The 13,343-nt window shown below is 44.8% G+C and overlaps 1 protein-coding gene across 1 annotated transcript in view; it reads left to right on the top strand.

Moving 5' to 3' along the window:
- CTNNA1 (catenin alpha 1) overlaps positions 1-13,343 on the top strand; it is a 185,718-nt gene that overhangs the window by 152,786 nt on the left and 19,589 nt on the right. The gene's annotated exons all lie outside the window — the stretch shown is intronic.

Genomic DNA, 13,343 nt, shown 5'->3' with positions numbered 1-13,343 from the left:
ACATTCACCTCATATCCCTTGGCTCCGCTTTGAGGAAGAATCTATCCTACCCTATAATCTACAAGGACCCCTCTGGTCCAAATCTATACCTCCACAGAAACTAAGGCATTTAAACTCTATCGTCACTCACACTCTTCAACTATGGAATAAACAGGTCACTAAATTTAAATTATCCTCTGACACTCCCCCCCTTGCTTCCTTTCTAGGCGACCCTCGCTTTTCCCCCCCAGAAAGAGCTCATGATCATAATTCTCTATCGCATTGGAAGCTACATAATCTAACGCACCTAAAATCACTCTCTCACAATAACTAATTTCTCACCTTCACTAGTCTACAAATAAGATATGATCTCCCACCCTCGGAATTAGAGAACTATACCAATATAAAACACTTCTATCAGAAATTTTATTCACTCACACTCCACCCCCCTTACACACAATTCGAGCAAATTTGCATTTCCTTCCCTCGAAATAGAGGTATAATCTCCAAGATTTATAAGTGCTTAAACGAGTCCAATATGCCTGAGAAAACACTCCCCATGCTACAGTGGGAATCTGATCTAAATACCACATATACTTCTGAGCAGTGGGACTCTATCCTTACAAACCTACATAAATGCACAAAAACAACCTCAATTAGAGAATCTTCCATCAAATTGTTACATAGATGGTACCTTACCCCTGCCAAACTTAACACATTCTATCCCTCAATTTCTCCTCTCTGCTTTAGGGGTTGCCCCTCCCAGGGAACCCTATTACATATCTATTGGGATTGTCCTCACATAAAAAACATTTGGCATAAGGCCAGCAAAGTTATAGAAAAAATAGCCGGTAAAAAGCTCTCTCTTACGCCCCAAATATGTCTCCTATTCTTCCCTTTACAAGATATCCCAAAGAACAACATTACCCTAATCCATACATTCCTAAGCACAATACATTGGGCCATAGCTTTTAATTGGCGCTCCACTACGGTACCTTGGCCACAAATCCTTAACCGCATGATGAACATCAAACTTTCAGAAAGAATTCACCACATGCTATACGACTCAATGCCCCTTTACCAAAAGAAGTGGATGCTATGGGATACCGCTCTTTTAATTTAAGAGAGAATGGGAGATATAGGGTGAGAAAAGGGGAACCTAGGCTCAGATTTTTACTATCTTCCACCCCCCCGTCGCAACATTTAAGTATTAATCGCTATATAACCCTTCCCACTTCTACCACTTATATATAGTCAATAATACAACAATGTGCAAATTTACAGATTCTTTTCTATTATTCATTTAACCATAATCCTTGTTATATTCCTGTACTACATTTATTGTTATTATTATATACTTTTATACCTGTACCTTCACTTAACTGTTTTATACTCTGACCTTGCAAATAATAAAAATCGTTTGTAAACAAAGAAATGAAAATTATATTAAAGCTACCAAGTTTTTTTGCTTTTTTTTAACCACTTGACCACTGGGCACTTAAACCCCCTTAACCAGCCAAATTTTCAGCTTTCGGTGCTCTCACGTTTTGAATGACAATTACTCAGTCATGCAACACTGTACCTATATGAAATTGTTATCCTTTTTTTTTTTTTTTTTACACAAATAGAGCTTTCTTTTGGTGGTATTTAATCACTGCTGGGTTTTTTATTTTTTGTGCTAAAAAAGACCGAAAAGTCTGTAAAAAAACAAAACAAAAAACAACAAATTTTTCTTTCTGTTATAAAATTTAGCAAATTAGTAATTTTTATTCATACATTTTGCCCAAAATGTATACTACATATCTTTGGTAAAAATAAGTACAAATTGGGGTATATTATTTGGTCTGTGTGAAAGTTAGAGTCCACAAGCTATGGTGCCAGTATCTGAAAATTGATCACACCTGAGTACTGGCGATCTATCTCATTTCTTAAGACCTAACATGCCAGAAAAGTACAAATACAAGTACAAATTACCCCTTTTTGGAAAGCAGACATTCCAAGGTATTTAGTAAGAGGCATGGTGAGTTTTTTGAAGTTGTCATTTTTCCCACAATTCTTTGCAAAATCAAGATTTTTTTTTTCTCAATTGTCATTATCAGGTTATTTCTCACACACAGCATGGTGCTCCCTGCATGTTGGGCCTCTGTATGTGGCCACGTTGTGTAAAAGTCTCACACATGTGGTATCGCTATACTCAGGAGTAATAGCAGAATGTGTTTTGGGGTGTAATTTGTGGTATGCGTTCTGGAGCACCCAGGCCAATTCTGACATTTCTCTCCTACATGTAAATATCATCATTTATTTGATAGAAAATTACATGGAACCCCAAAACATTATATGTTTTTTTTAGCAAAGACCCTAGAGCAGTGATGGCGAAGCTTGGCACCCCAGATGTTTTGCAACTAATTTCCCATGATGCTCATGCACTCTGCAGTGTAGATGAGCATCATGGGAAATGTAGTTCCAAAACATCTGGGGTGCCAAGGTTCGCCATCACTGCCCTAGAGAATACAATGGCGGTCATTGCAAATTTTTATCTCACGCGGTATTTACGCAGCAAATTTTAGAACGCCTTTTTTTGGGGGGAAAAAACAGTAAAGTTAGCCCAATGTTTTTGCATAATGTGAAAGATGAAGTTACGCCGAGTAAATAGACACCGAACATGTCACCCTTCAAAATTGCACACTCGTGGAATGGCTCCAAACTTCGCTACAATCAACTGTACTACGGGAATGATCTGTTTCTTATCTATGCAAAGCAGGGATAAGAAAAATACATCTTTAGTAAAAAGCAGCACACATTACAAAAGTTAACACTTGTTAGGCACACACCTCCTTGATTACCTGAGATATTAACCCTTTCCCAGCCACTGTCATTAGTAAAGTGACCATGTATAGTACAATCACTAATCACTGTATTGGTGTCCGTGTCAGTTATAACAGGGGTCATAGTACCTGTGTAGTTTGAGTACCTGAGTGTTGTCTAAATAGTGTGTGTGGATCGTTATTACTTGTGTATTGTGTACTGTGGTCGGCGAGTGGTCTGCAAGTGCATGTAGGTCTGCTAGTACCTGTGTATTGTCTTGTTGGGTATTAGTGTCGGGAAGCTAGTTAAGCAATTTGGACAGGGTACAATCCCCAATCCTCATTAAATTTAATAGGTATGATGCCCGGCAGTGTGGAGAGGTCACTCGTAAATTTTACGGCATGTATGCATTACTTTATCATCCAATCCGGGGTGAATACTGCTGTACAAAATGTAAGTTCGTTGTTTCCCAGGTTCTGAATCTGGGGAAGCAACTGTCAGCACTGAGAAGTCCCTCCAAACTAAAGGAGAGCCAGCACAGAGATGGGGCCAGCACAGAGATGGCTGGAGGTATAGGTGCAGGCACTAGCAAAGAGTAGATGGGTGACAGGAAGGGCAGAGGGGGACGTGCCAGGAAGGCAGATCCAGGGCTGGAGCATCCCAATAAGTATGCTCCATTGAGTGACATTGGTGAAACCAGTCAAGGACCAGCACTACTAGAGCTGAGGGGCTCTCCTAGCTGCCGTGGGAAGAACTCCTCCAGTGAGATTGGGAGGGCAGCGAAAGGGAAAGGAAAGAGATTCTGGTGGTAGGGGACTCAATCCTTAGAAGGACAGAGAGGCCAATCTGTAACACAGACCTGAAGCACCAAACAGTATGTTAGGCACATCACGGCTCTGGTGGTCAGATTACTGAGAGGGGCTGGGGAAGACCCAGCTGTCATGGTGTACGTTGGTACCAATGACAGAGGCAGATGGAGTGTCCTAAAAACTATTTTAGGGACTTGGGAGCTAAATTGAGGAAAAGGACCTCCAAGGTAGTAGTCTCAGGAATACTACCGGTACATCGAGCCACACCAGAAAGGCAGAGGGATATTAGGGATGTAAACAAGTGGCTGAAGAGCTGGTGTAGTAAGGAGGGGGTTGGGTTCCAGGAGGACTGGGCCGACTTCTCAGTTGATAACCGGTACTATAGAAGGAACGGACTGCACCTAAATGAGGGTGGTGCAGATCAGCTGGGAATGAAGATGGCCAAAAGTTAGAGGGGTTTTTAAACTAGGCGATGGGGGGGTCCAGAGGTAGAGCTAGTCGGTGCAGAACATATACCAGAGGGTAGTATTTGGGGGCATTAGTGATAGGTTTACCAAAGCACATAAACCCAAGGTTAGTATAGTAGCAAGTCCTAGTTGCAATCTTGGAACACCCAATAAGAGGATAGTATGTGACCGGTCTAAACTACCTGACATGTTCACCAATGCCAGGAGCCTGGGAGACAAGATGGGTGAACTAGAGATACTGTTGTACGAGGATGATTTGGATTTTGTGGGAATTTGAGACCTGGTTCAACAGCGCTCATGATTGGCTGGCAAACATTCTAGGGTATACCCTTTATCGCAAGGATAGAGAGGGTAAAAAAAGGAGGGAAGGGTATGCCTATATATGAAGAATAATGTACAAGTGAATGTGATAGATGACATCACTAAGGGATCTAGGGAGGAAGTGGAATCCTTATGGGTAAAGCTCTAAAGGGATGAAGCTAAGGGGAAAATATTACTGGGAGTATGCTGTAGGCCCCCTAACCCTGAGGGAGGAAGGGGAGATCGATCTATGAGAATTTGGATTAGCAGCAAGGATGGAAAGTGTTATCATAATGGGGGATTTTCACTATCCAGACGGACTGGGCGAAGGGAACCATGCATTCATCTAAGGCTCTCCAGTTCCTAAACGTCTTGCAGGACAATTTTATGGGTCAGATGGTATACCCACCAACTAGAAATAAAGCTTTACTGGATCTACTGATTATCAACCATACAGACCTAATCGCGGATGTGGAAATAGGAGACAATTTAGGTAACAGCGATCACAGGTCAATTGGCTTCAGTATAAATCACACAAATAGGAAACATAAGGGGAACACAAAGACACTGAATTTCAAAAGAGCCAACTTCCCTAAACCACGAGCCTTGCTAGAAGGCATACATTGGGATCTTAGGAACAAAGAACACGGCAGAGAGATGGGTTTGCTTTAAGAGCATATTAAATAAGGGCATTAGCCAATGCATCCCATTGGGTAATAAATTTAAAAGAGCGAACAGTCCTGGGTGGCTTAACTCCAATGTAAAAATTCATATAAAAGCAAAGAAGACCTTCAAAAAATAAAAAGGTTGAGGGATCATCAACATTCAGACTTTATAAAGAATGCAACAAGAAATGTAAGGGTGCAATAAGGATGGTAAGATAGAACATGAAAGACAGAGTAAAAAAAAATCCCAAGAAATTCTTTAAGTATGTAAACGGTATAAAAGGGAGGACAGACCATATTGGCCCCATAAAGAATGAGGAAGGACATCTGGTTACAAAAGATGGGGAGATGGCGAAGGTATTGAATTTCTTCTTCTCCTCAGTCTTCACAAGGGAATTGGGGGGAGAGTCTTCAGTAACCAAAACTGCAGTATTTATCCTCATGACACATCACAGGAATCACCTCCATGGATAACAGAGGACAGAATTAAAATTAGACTTGGCAAACTTAACATTACTAGGGTACTTGGGGAACTCAGTCAAGTAATTGCCAGACCATTGTTCCTAATTTTTACTGACAGTCTACTGACTAATGGTACCAGCTGATTGGAGAAAAAGCAATGTAGTACCAATATTTAAAAAGGGCCTAAAATGCATCCCTGGGAATCAGACCAGTTAGACTAACATCAATAGTATGTAAACTCTTGGAGGGGGTGATAAGGGACTATATACAAGATTTTAGTAATGGAAACGGTATCATTAGCAGTAATCGGCATGGATTTGTGAAGAATCGTTCTTTCCAAACCAATCTATTAACCTCCTATGAGGAGCTGAGTTGCCATGTGGTGTATCTGAATTTTGAAAAAGCATTTGACACAGTTCCCCATAAACGTTTACTGTACAAAATATGGTCCGTTGGCATGGACCATTGGGTGAGTACATGGATTGAAAACTGGTTACAAAGGCGAGTTCAGAGGGTGGTGATAAATGGGGAGTGGTAAAGTGCAGCGCTAAAAGTGAAGGTGAGATTCCCCTAACAGGATCAAACTAGTAACAAACGATTACGGATGTGCATAAATCATGATTAAATACATACAATATTACTCTAATATACAATCAACAGTGTGTGTATGTATGTATGTATGTGTGTATATATATATATATATATATATATATACACACATACATATATACACACACACACACACACACACACACACACTGTTGGTTTATGTAAACATCATCATTGTTGATTGTATATTAGAGTAATGTATATAATGAAAGTCCCTAAAGTGACTCCAATATATAAAATGACTTGCGAGATAAATCTGTGAACTAGTTGTCTGTTGATAATCCACCGCCAAAAGGAAAAAGGCTTACCAGACAAGTTGAACCCAACTAGGCATACGCCTGATGAGTCAGCAGAGCTTGTGGTTTAACACACCCAGGGAAGGAAATTGGCATACACGGTTTCCAACGTAGACCAATCAGGCAAGGGTCTGTCACAATGTATAACATCAATGGGTATCCACCAAGGGAACAGTGACCAAAGATCAAGAACGGATCCTCCCAGTATTTATATATGGTAAAAGGAAAAAAAATTGGGCCACGTATTGATTCTATTTACATAAAAGGCATTTTATTGAAAATCAAATATCGCAGTGGCATCAGCAGAGCCTGTCCCGACCGATTTCGTCTCAATAAGACATCTGGGGAAACCGGTCGTGACGGGCTCTGCTGATGCCACTGCGATATTTGATTTTACTTGCATGCCTTTTAATGCCTTCTCAAATGTGAGCATTTTACTTATTTCAATAAAATACCTTTTATGTAAATAGAATCAATACATGACCCAATTTTTTTTCCTTCTAACATATATAATACTGGGAGGATCCGTTGATCTTTGGTCACTGTTCCCTTGGTGGATACCCACTGATGTTATACATTGTGACGGACCCCTGCCTCTTTCCTTTTGGTGGTGGATTATCACCAAATGACAACTAGTTCAGATTTATCTCGCAAGTCACTTTATATATTGGAGTCACTTTAGGGACTTTCATTCTAATATATATATATATATATATATGCACTGTTGGTTTATGTAAACATCATCATTATTGTTTGTATATTAGAGTAATAGTGTATGTATTTCTCTTATATTCACAGACTGACACAGCTCCTCTCTGTAACTAAATGGTTTGTTAGCCTGTCACTAGGAGAACTAGGCAAAATTGTAACACAATAAACAGAATTGTCAATACTGCCCAGGGGGCAGACCCTGTGCTAACAACCCTCCCTGCTGCCCCAGCATTCTCAGCCTCAGTTTTTATTTTGCCTAGTGAAGAACGACCTAGGAACCCTGCGGGCCCTTTGGTCCATTTTTTTGATGCAGGATTTATACTTTTGCGCAAGATGAAAGCTCCTGTGATCTTCTATCAACTGCCGGCTGGGTGACAGGCTGGTTGAGTTATCCTTGTAGTCCCCCCCAGTCCAGCCATCGAGCGTGGGCAGGTCGCAGCTAAGGCTTGGCAGGCCACGACATACCTCAGCTCCAGAGGTGGTCGGTAAGCTTCCATGCTCCGGGGTATACATATGATTGGGCTACTGATGTCTGTATCACAGTATACCCTGAAGATCCAGTAGCCAGCGGCTCCCTCTGCTGATGCATCGGTCCCTTTTGGGTCCCGCAAGCCAGCACGTTCACCTAAGGTGTTCCCGTATTTGACTTATTTTGACAAGTTCATCTACAGGGAATGAGGTCGGCCGCAAAGGACCTTTTCGGTCCCCAAAAACATTACCCCTTTGAGGAAAGCCTTCTCAAGAAAAGGTCGGCTCCTCCGGTCGTGGACCCCCCAGTATCCAGGTTAAAGTAACCACAATCCCGGTTGAGGGGACTCTTGCATTCAACGGACAGGAAGGCCAAGGCGGTGGCTCGTTCCTTCTATACGGTTGTGGGGTCAGCCGTGCGACCTGTACTGGCATCCGCACTGTCGCAGACACTGACTGAGTGGGTAAAACTTTTGCACCGTGAATTGGGAGAGCAACCCCCCCCCCCCCTGTCTGTGTGGAACTAGCAGACCAACTAGTGCAAGGCCTCAAGTACGTTTGTGATGCGGCCCTGGATACTCTCCCTCTGGTATCCAGGGCTTCAGTGTCAGCTGTAGTGCTGAGGTGCCTGATTTGGCTAAAATGCCACGGGTGGTAAGAGTACACTACTCCCACAGGCCAGGAAGGCTAAGGAGCCACGCTGCAGGCAAGGGCTCTCCTTTTTATGCTCACAATCGGCTTTTTCGTCCGCCCGGTGCTTCTACAAAATGTTCCCAGCCCGACAGGACACCCAAGGATGGTCAAAAACATCCCTGGAACCGCAAGCCTGCGAACAAAAGTGCTACCACATGAAGGTTTGCCCCCACCCACATCTCGTGTGGGGGGTCACCTTCGGGAGTTTGCAGCCCGGTGGTCCTCCCGGTTATCAAACCAATAGGTCTGCGACCTGATTTCCACAGGCTACAAGATAGTTTCTCTCTTGGCTGCCAAACAGATTCTTTCCCTCCAGCATACCTGCATCCCCGGTTCCCCCAGGAGGCCCTGTTAGGGGCAGTGAGGGACTTGCTGAATCAGGGGGTGATTGTACCAGTTCCGGAATCGGAACGCTTCCAGGGGTTCTACTCAAATCTGTTTGTGGTTCCCAAGAAGGAAGGGGTACGTCCGATCTTGGATTTAAAAGCCCTCAATCACTTTGTAAAAGTGCAGAGGTTCAGAATGGAATCCGTTCGCTCAGTAGTCCCTGCACTCCATCAAGGGGACTTCCTGGCGTCCTTGGACATCCAGGATGCGTACCTGCACATACACATATGCCTTCGGCATCAAAAATTTCTGCGTTTGGCAGTCGGGGAAGCCCACTACCAATTTGTGGCTCTTCCTTTTGGCCTGGCATCACTCCCCCGAGTCTTTACCAAAGTACTGGCTCCAGTATTGGCGTTGCTGTGACAAAGCGGGATCGCGATCGTGGTTTACCTAGACGATCTCCTCCTAAGAGCATCTTCCACCTCAGAATTAGGAGGATGTGGCGATCACCATGCAGACCCTGCAAGAATTTGGGTGGCTGTTGAACCTAAAGAAGTCAGTGGTTGTACCGACCCAGCGTCTGGAGTACCTAGGTCTGCTATTGGACTCCAGGGAAGTGAGAGTCTTTCTCCCTTCAGACAAATTGCAGACTCTCAGATCTGCGGTCAAACTACTGATGAACTGCAAGTGGTCGTCTCTCCACTTTTGCATGCGAGTACTGGGACTCACGGTAGCCTCCTTCGAGACAGTACCTTATGCCCAGTTCCACACCAGAGTCCTGCAGAAGGAGATTTTGACAAAATGGGACAAATCTCCATTGTCCCTGGATCGGCAGATCCAGCTGAGCCAGCCAGTCAGGGACTCTCTGATCTGGTGGTTGAGGTCCCCGGTGATTCAGTCCGGAAAATCGTTCCTTCGACTGAAATGGACGGTGATCACTACGGACACCAGTCTATCCGGCTGGGGTGGAGTGATGGGGATTCAGTCAGCGCAGGACCTCTGGTGGATGGAAGAATCAGAGTTGACCGATCAATCTGCTCGAATTGAGTGATCAGGCTGTGTCTCCACACATGGTTGATGTGTCTTCAAGGGCGTCCGATCAGGATACAGTCGGACAACGCCACGGCTGTGGCATACATAAATCACCAAGGGGGAACAAGAAGCTCAGCTGCTGCTCGGGAGGTTGCTCACATACTTCGGGGAGCAGAGCGACGCGTTCCAAGCCCTGTCGGCCATTTACATCCCGGGGGTGGAAAATTGGCAGGCGGACTATCTGAGTCGACAGTTGCTGAACCCAGGAGAATGGGCATTGCATCTGGAGATATTCAGGCTGCTGTGCCTGAAATGGGGCACACCAAATGTGGATCTATTGGCCTCCCGTCTTAATCGGAAGGTGCCGAGATTCATGTCCAGGAGAAGAGATCCATGGGCAGATGCGCTGGTGGCTCTGTGGGATCAGTACCAGCTGATTTACGCCTTTCCTCCGCTAAAACTTTTACCACACCTGATGCGCAGAGTGGAAGCAGAGGGGATTCCAGTAACCCTGGTGGCCCCAGATTGGCCTCAGCGGCCCTGGTACGCAGACCTGGTGCGTCTAGTGGCAGACGCTCCCTGGCGACTGCCGCTGCGGAAGGACCTCCTGTCTCGAGGTCCAATCTTTCACCCTGCTTTACCATCGCTGGCGTTAACGGCATGGCTATTGAGAGCCAGGTACTGAGGAACCAGGGTCTGTCGGACTCTGTGATTCCAACTATGTTGCGGGCATGGAAATCTTCTTCACGGGAGATATACCATCGTACCTGGAAGGCCTATACTTGAAAGGGTGGCATCTGCGCTCCTTTTCTATATCCAGGATCCTGCTGTTTCTTCAGCAAGGTGTAGACCCGAAGTTGGCATTGAGCACCATTAAGGGGAAAATTTCAGCTCTGGCTGTCTTTTATTTTTTATTTTTTTCAAGCAACCCCTGGTGTCTCATTCATTAGTGAGGGTACGGCATGTTCAGAGGGTACGACATGTAGTCTCTCTGGTGCGTCCACCGTTACCTCCGTGGGATTTGAACCTGGTGTTGGCGCTTCAGAAGCCGCCGTTTGAGAATATCAGGGAGATTCCCCTGTTGACCCTTTCACAGAAAGTGGTCTTTCTAGTGGCCATCACATTGGCCAGGAGGGTTTCGGAATTGGTGGCCTTGTCCTGCAAGTCGCCTTATCTGGTCATCCACAGGGATAAGGTGGTGTTGCGTCCACAACCGTCCTTTTCTACTGAAGGTGGTCTCGGCTTTTCATATCTATGAGGACATTGTCTGCCACCATTTCCAGGTGGATCAGACAGATTGTAGTACAAGCCTACGCCTTGAAGGGGCAGGTGCCCCCCCTTTCCGGTCAGCGGCCCACTGTACAAGGGCAATCGGAATGTCTTGGGCCTTCTGACACCAAGCGTTGGTCGCTCAGGTGTGTAAGACAGCGACCTAGTCGTCTGTCCATACGTTTATCAAGTTCTACAAGGTAGACGTCAGTGCATCGGCTGATGCCTGTTTTGGCCGCAAAGTTTTGCAGGCGGCCGTGTAGTTGCAATTGAGATTTTTTCCTGGTTTTTCGATAAAAACACAGTACTGTTTGTTAATGCACTGTTGCATTCCTTCCGCAAAAAGGTAGCGGTGTTGGGAATCTCTCCTGTTGAGAATACCCGGTTATATGGCGGTGTGTTTGTTTTTCTATACACTGCTGTTTTTTTGTGGGTTTAGTTTCACTAGTTCCCACTTGCCATGGTGGATGAAGTTTTAATGCTGTTTTTTCCCACCCCTCGTTTGGCACTGCTTGGGGACGTCCCATTTAGTTAGAGAGGAGCTGTGTTGGTCGGTGAATATAAGAGAAAATAGGATTTTTGTACTCACTGTAAAATCCTTTTCTCTATAATTCACCGACCGACGCAGCACCCACCCCTCCTTTTCTCTACGTTATACTGCTGGTTGACGTGCTGGGGCAGCAGGGAGGGTTGTTAGCACAGGGTCTGCCCCTTGAGCGGTACTGACAATTCTGTGTATTGTTACAATTTTGCCTAGTTCTCCTAGTGGCAGGCTAACAAACCATTTAGTTACAGAGAGGAGCTGTCGGTCGGTGAATTACAGAGAAAAGGATTTTACGGTGAGTACAAAAATCCTATTTTTATCATGACTTATGCACATCAGAAATGGTTTGATCCCTTCAGGGGAATCTCACTTTCACCTTCACTTTTAGCGCTGCACTTTACCACTTTCCCATTTGTTCATATATCCACAGATTTCTGTTCTAAAAAAGCAAACAGAATATTGGCATGCTTTAAAAAGGGGATCAACTCCAGAGATAAAACAATAATTCTCCCGCTGTACAAGACTCTGGTCCAGCCTCACCTGGCGTGTATGCTGTCCAGTTCAGGGCACCGGTCCTCAGAAGGGATGTACTGGAAATGGAGCGAGTACAAAGAAGGGAAACAAAGCTAAAAAAGGGTCTGGAGGATATTCGATATGAGGAAAGGTTGCGAGCACTGAACTTATTCTCTCGAGTTTAACAAGACTCGTGGCCATTCATTAAAATTAAAAGAAGAGGTTTAACCTTAAACTACGTAGAGGGTTCTTTACTGTAGGAGCGGCAAGGTCTCAGCAGGGAGCACCGATAGTTTCAAGAAACGATTAGATAGCACCTGAACGACCGCAACATTCAGGGATATACAATGTACTACTGACATATAATCACACACATGGGTTGAACTTGATGGACTTGTCTTTTTTTTTTTTTTTTTTTCTTACATCAGGAGACAGAGCCATGGTAACTACTGTGTGGGTTATATCGGATCGACAGGTGCTGGATACTGGCAAGCCCCTAAAGGCATGTACTCCCCTATATAACCCCTCCCATTACTGGGAGTCCTCAGTTTTTTTCGCCAGTGTCGAAGGTTTTGGTCATGAGTAAAGATGTGCTGTGCTGAGCTCCACGGGCAGTAATCCTTGATGAGGGCTAGCCATGCTGACCGGATCCGTTCTGATGTCTTTTCATGGGCTAAATTAATGGTACCCTGGCCTTGTTTCTGAAGAAACGAGGTTTTGCTTGCGAACGCTTCTCTTTAGAGAGCTCGACCCTGGGATCCAGTACTTTCTGGTAGTGAGACCATAAAGTTTTTACTGGCAGGGTGCTGTCGCGGGTCCAGGATTGTGGGATAACCTGAGAGTTCCCCCGGTTCCTGAAGGTTTCCTATAAGGTCTCGGAGCCTACTGTGAAGATTGGGTTTTTATCTCTGATAAAACCCTGTTGCGAGGATAAGGTAAGGGAGTTTTTCTCAGGAATTTCTCCTTCTATGTATAGTATTGTCATGCCTATGTGCCACCCCTGGGGGCTGTATTGAGCACTCACTGTCCTGACACTGGAAACAACAGAAGTCTTCACTCTCCTCTCCTCTAGCCGGAACAGACCCCCTGGTAAGAAAAGGGGGATATAGTCTCTTCCTGTGCCCCCAGATTGGTTTTATTCCCCTTCGGGGGACATGCCAGAACAGTTGCCCCTTTTTCTTTTGAAAAAAAAAAAAATCTTTTTGAAAGGGCAGATCACGGCTGCTCGGCGGAGGCTTTACCCCCCTCTCCGCCATGCTTACAGGTCCACAGGATGCCGCTAAGCGCGGGAAAACACCGTCCATGAAAGGAAAGGGGGGTGTAATCTGGTCTCCAGCGGTGTATATGTGAAAGCTGTTGCTGGCTGTGGAGGGACAGAGCAGGTGGATGGCTTG

Source organism: Lithobates pipiens, unplaced genomic scaffold (genome assembly GCF_037356315.1).
Source record: "Lithobates pipiens isolate NorthernLeopardFrog02 unplaced genomic scaffold, aLitPip1_a1.2 Scaffold_8, whole genome shotgun sequence".
NCBI classification, from domain to species: domain Eukaryota; kingdom Metazoa; phylum Chordata; class Amphibia; order Anura; family Ranidae; genus Lithobates; species Lithobates pipiens.
Note: the sequence above shows the minus strand (reverse complement) of the source record. Positions and strands in the feature narration are given on the sequence as shown.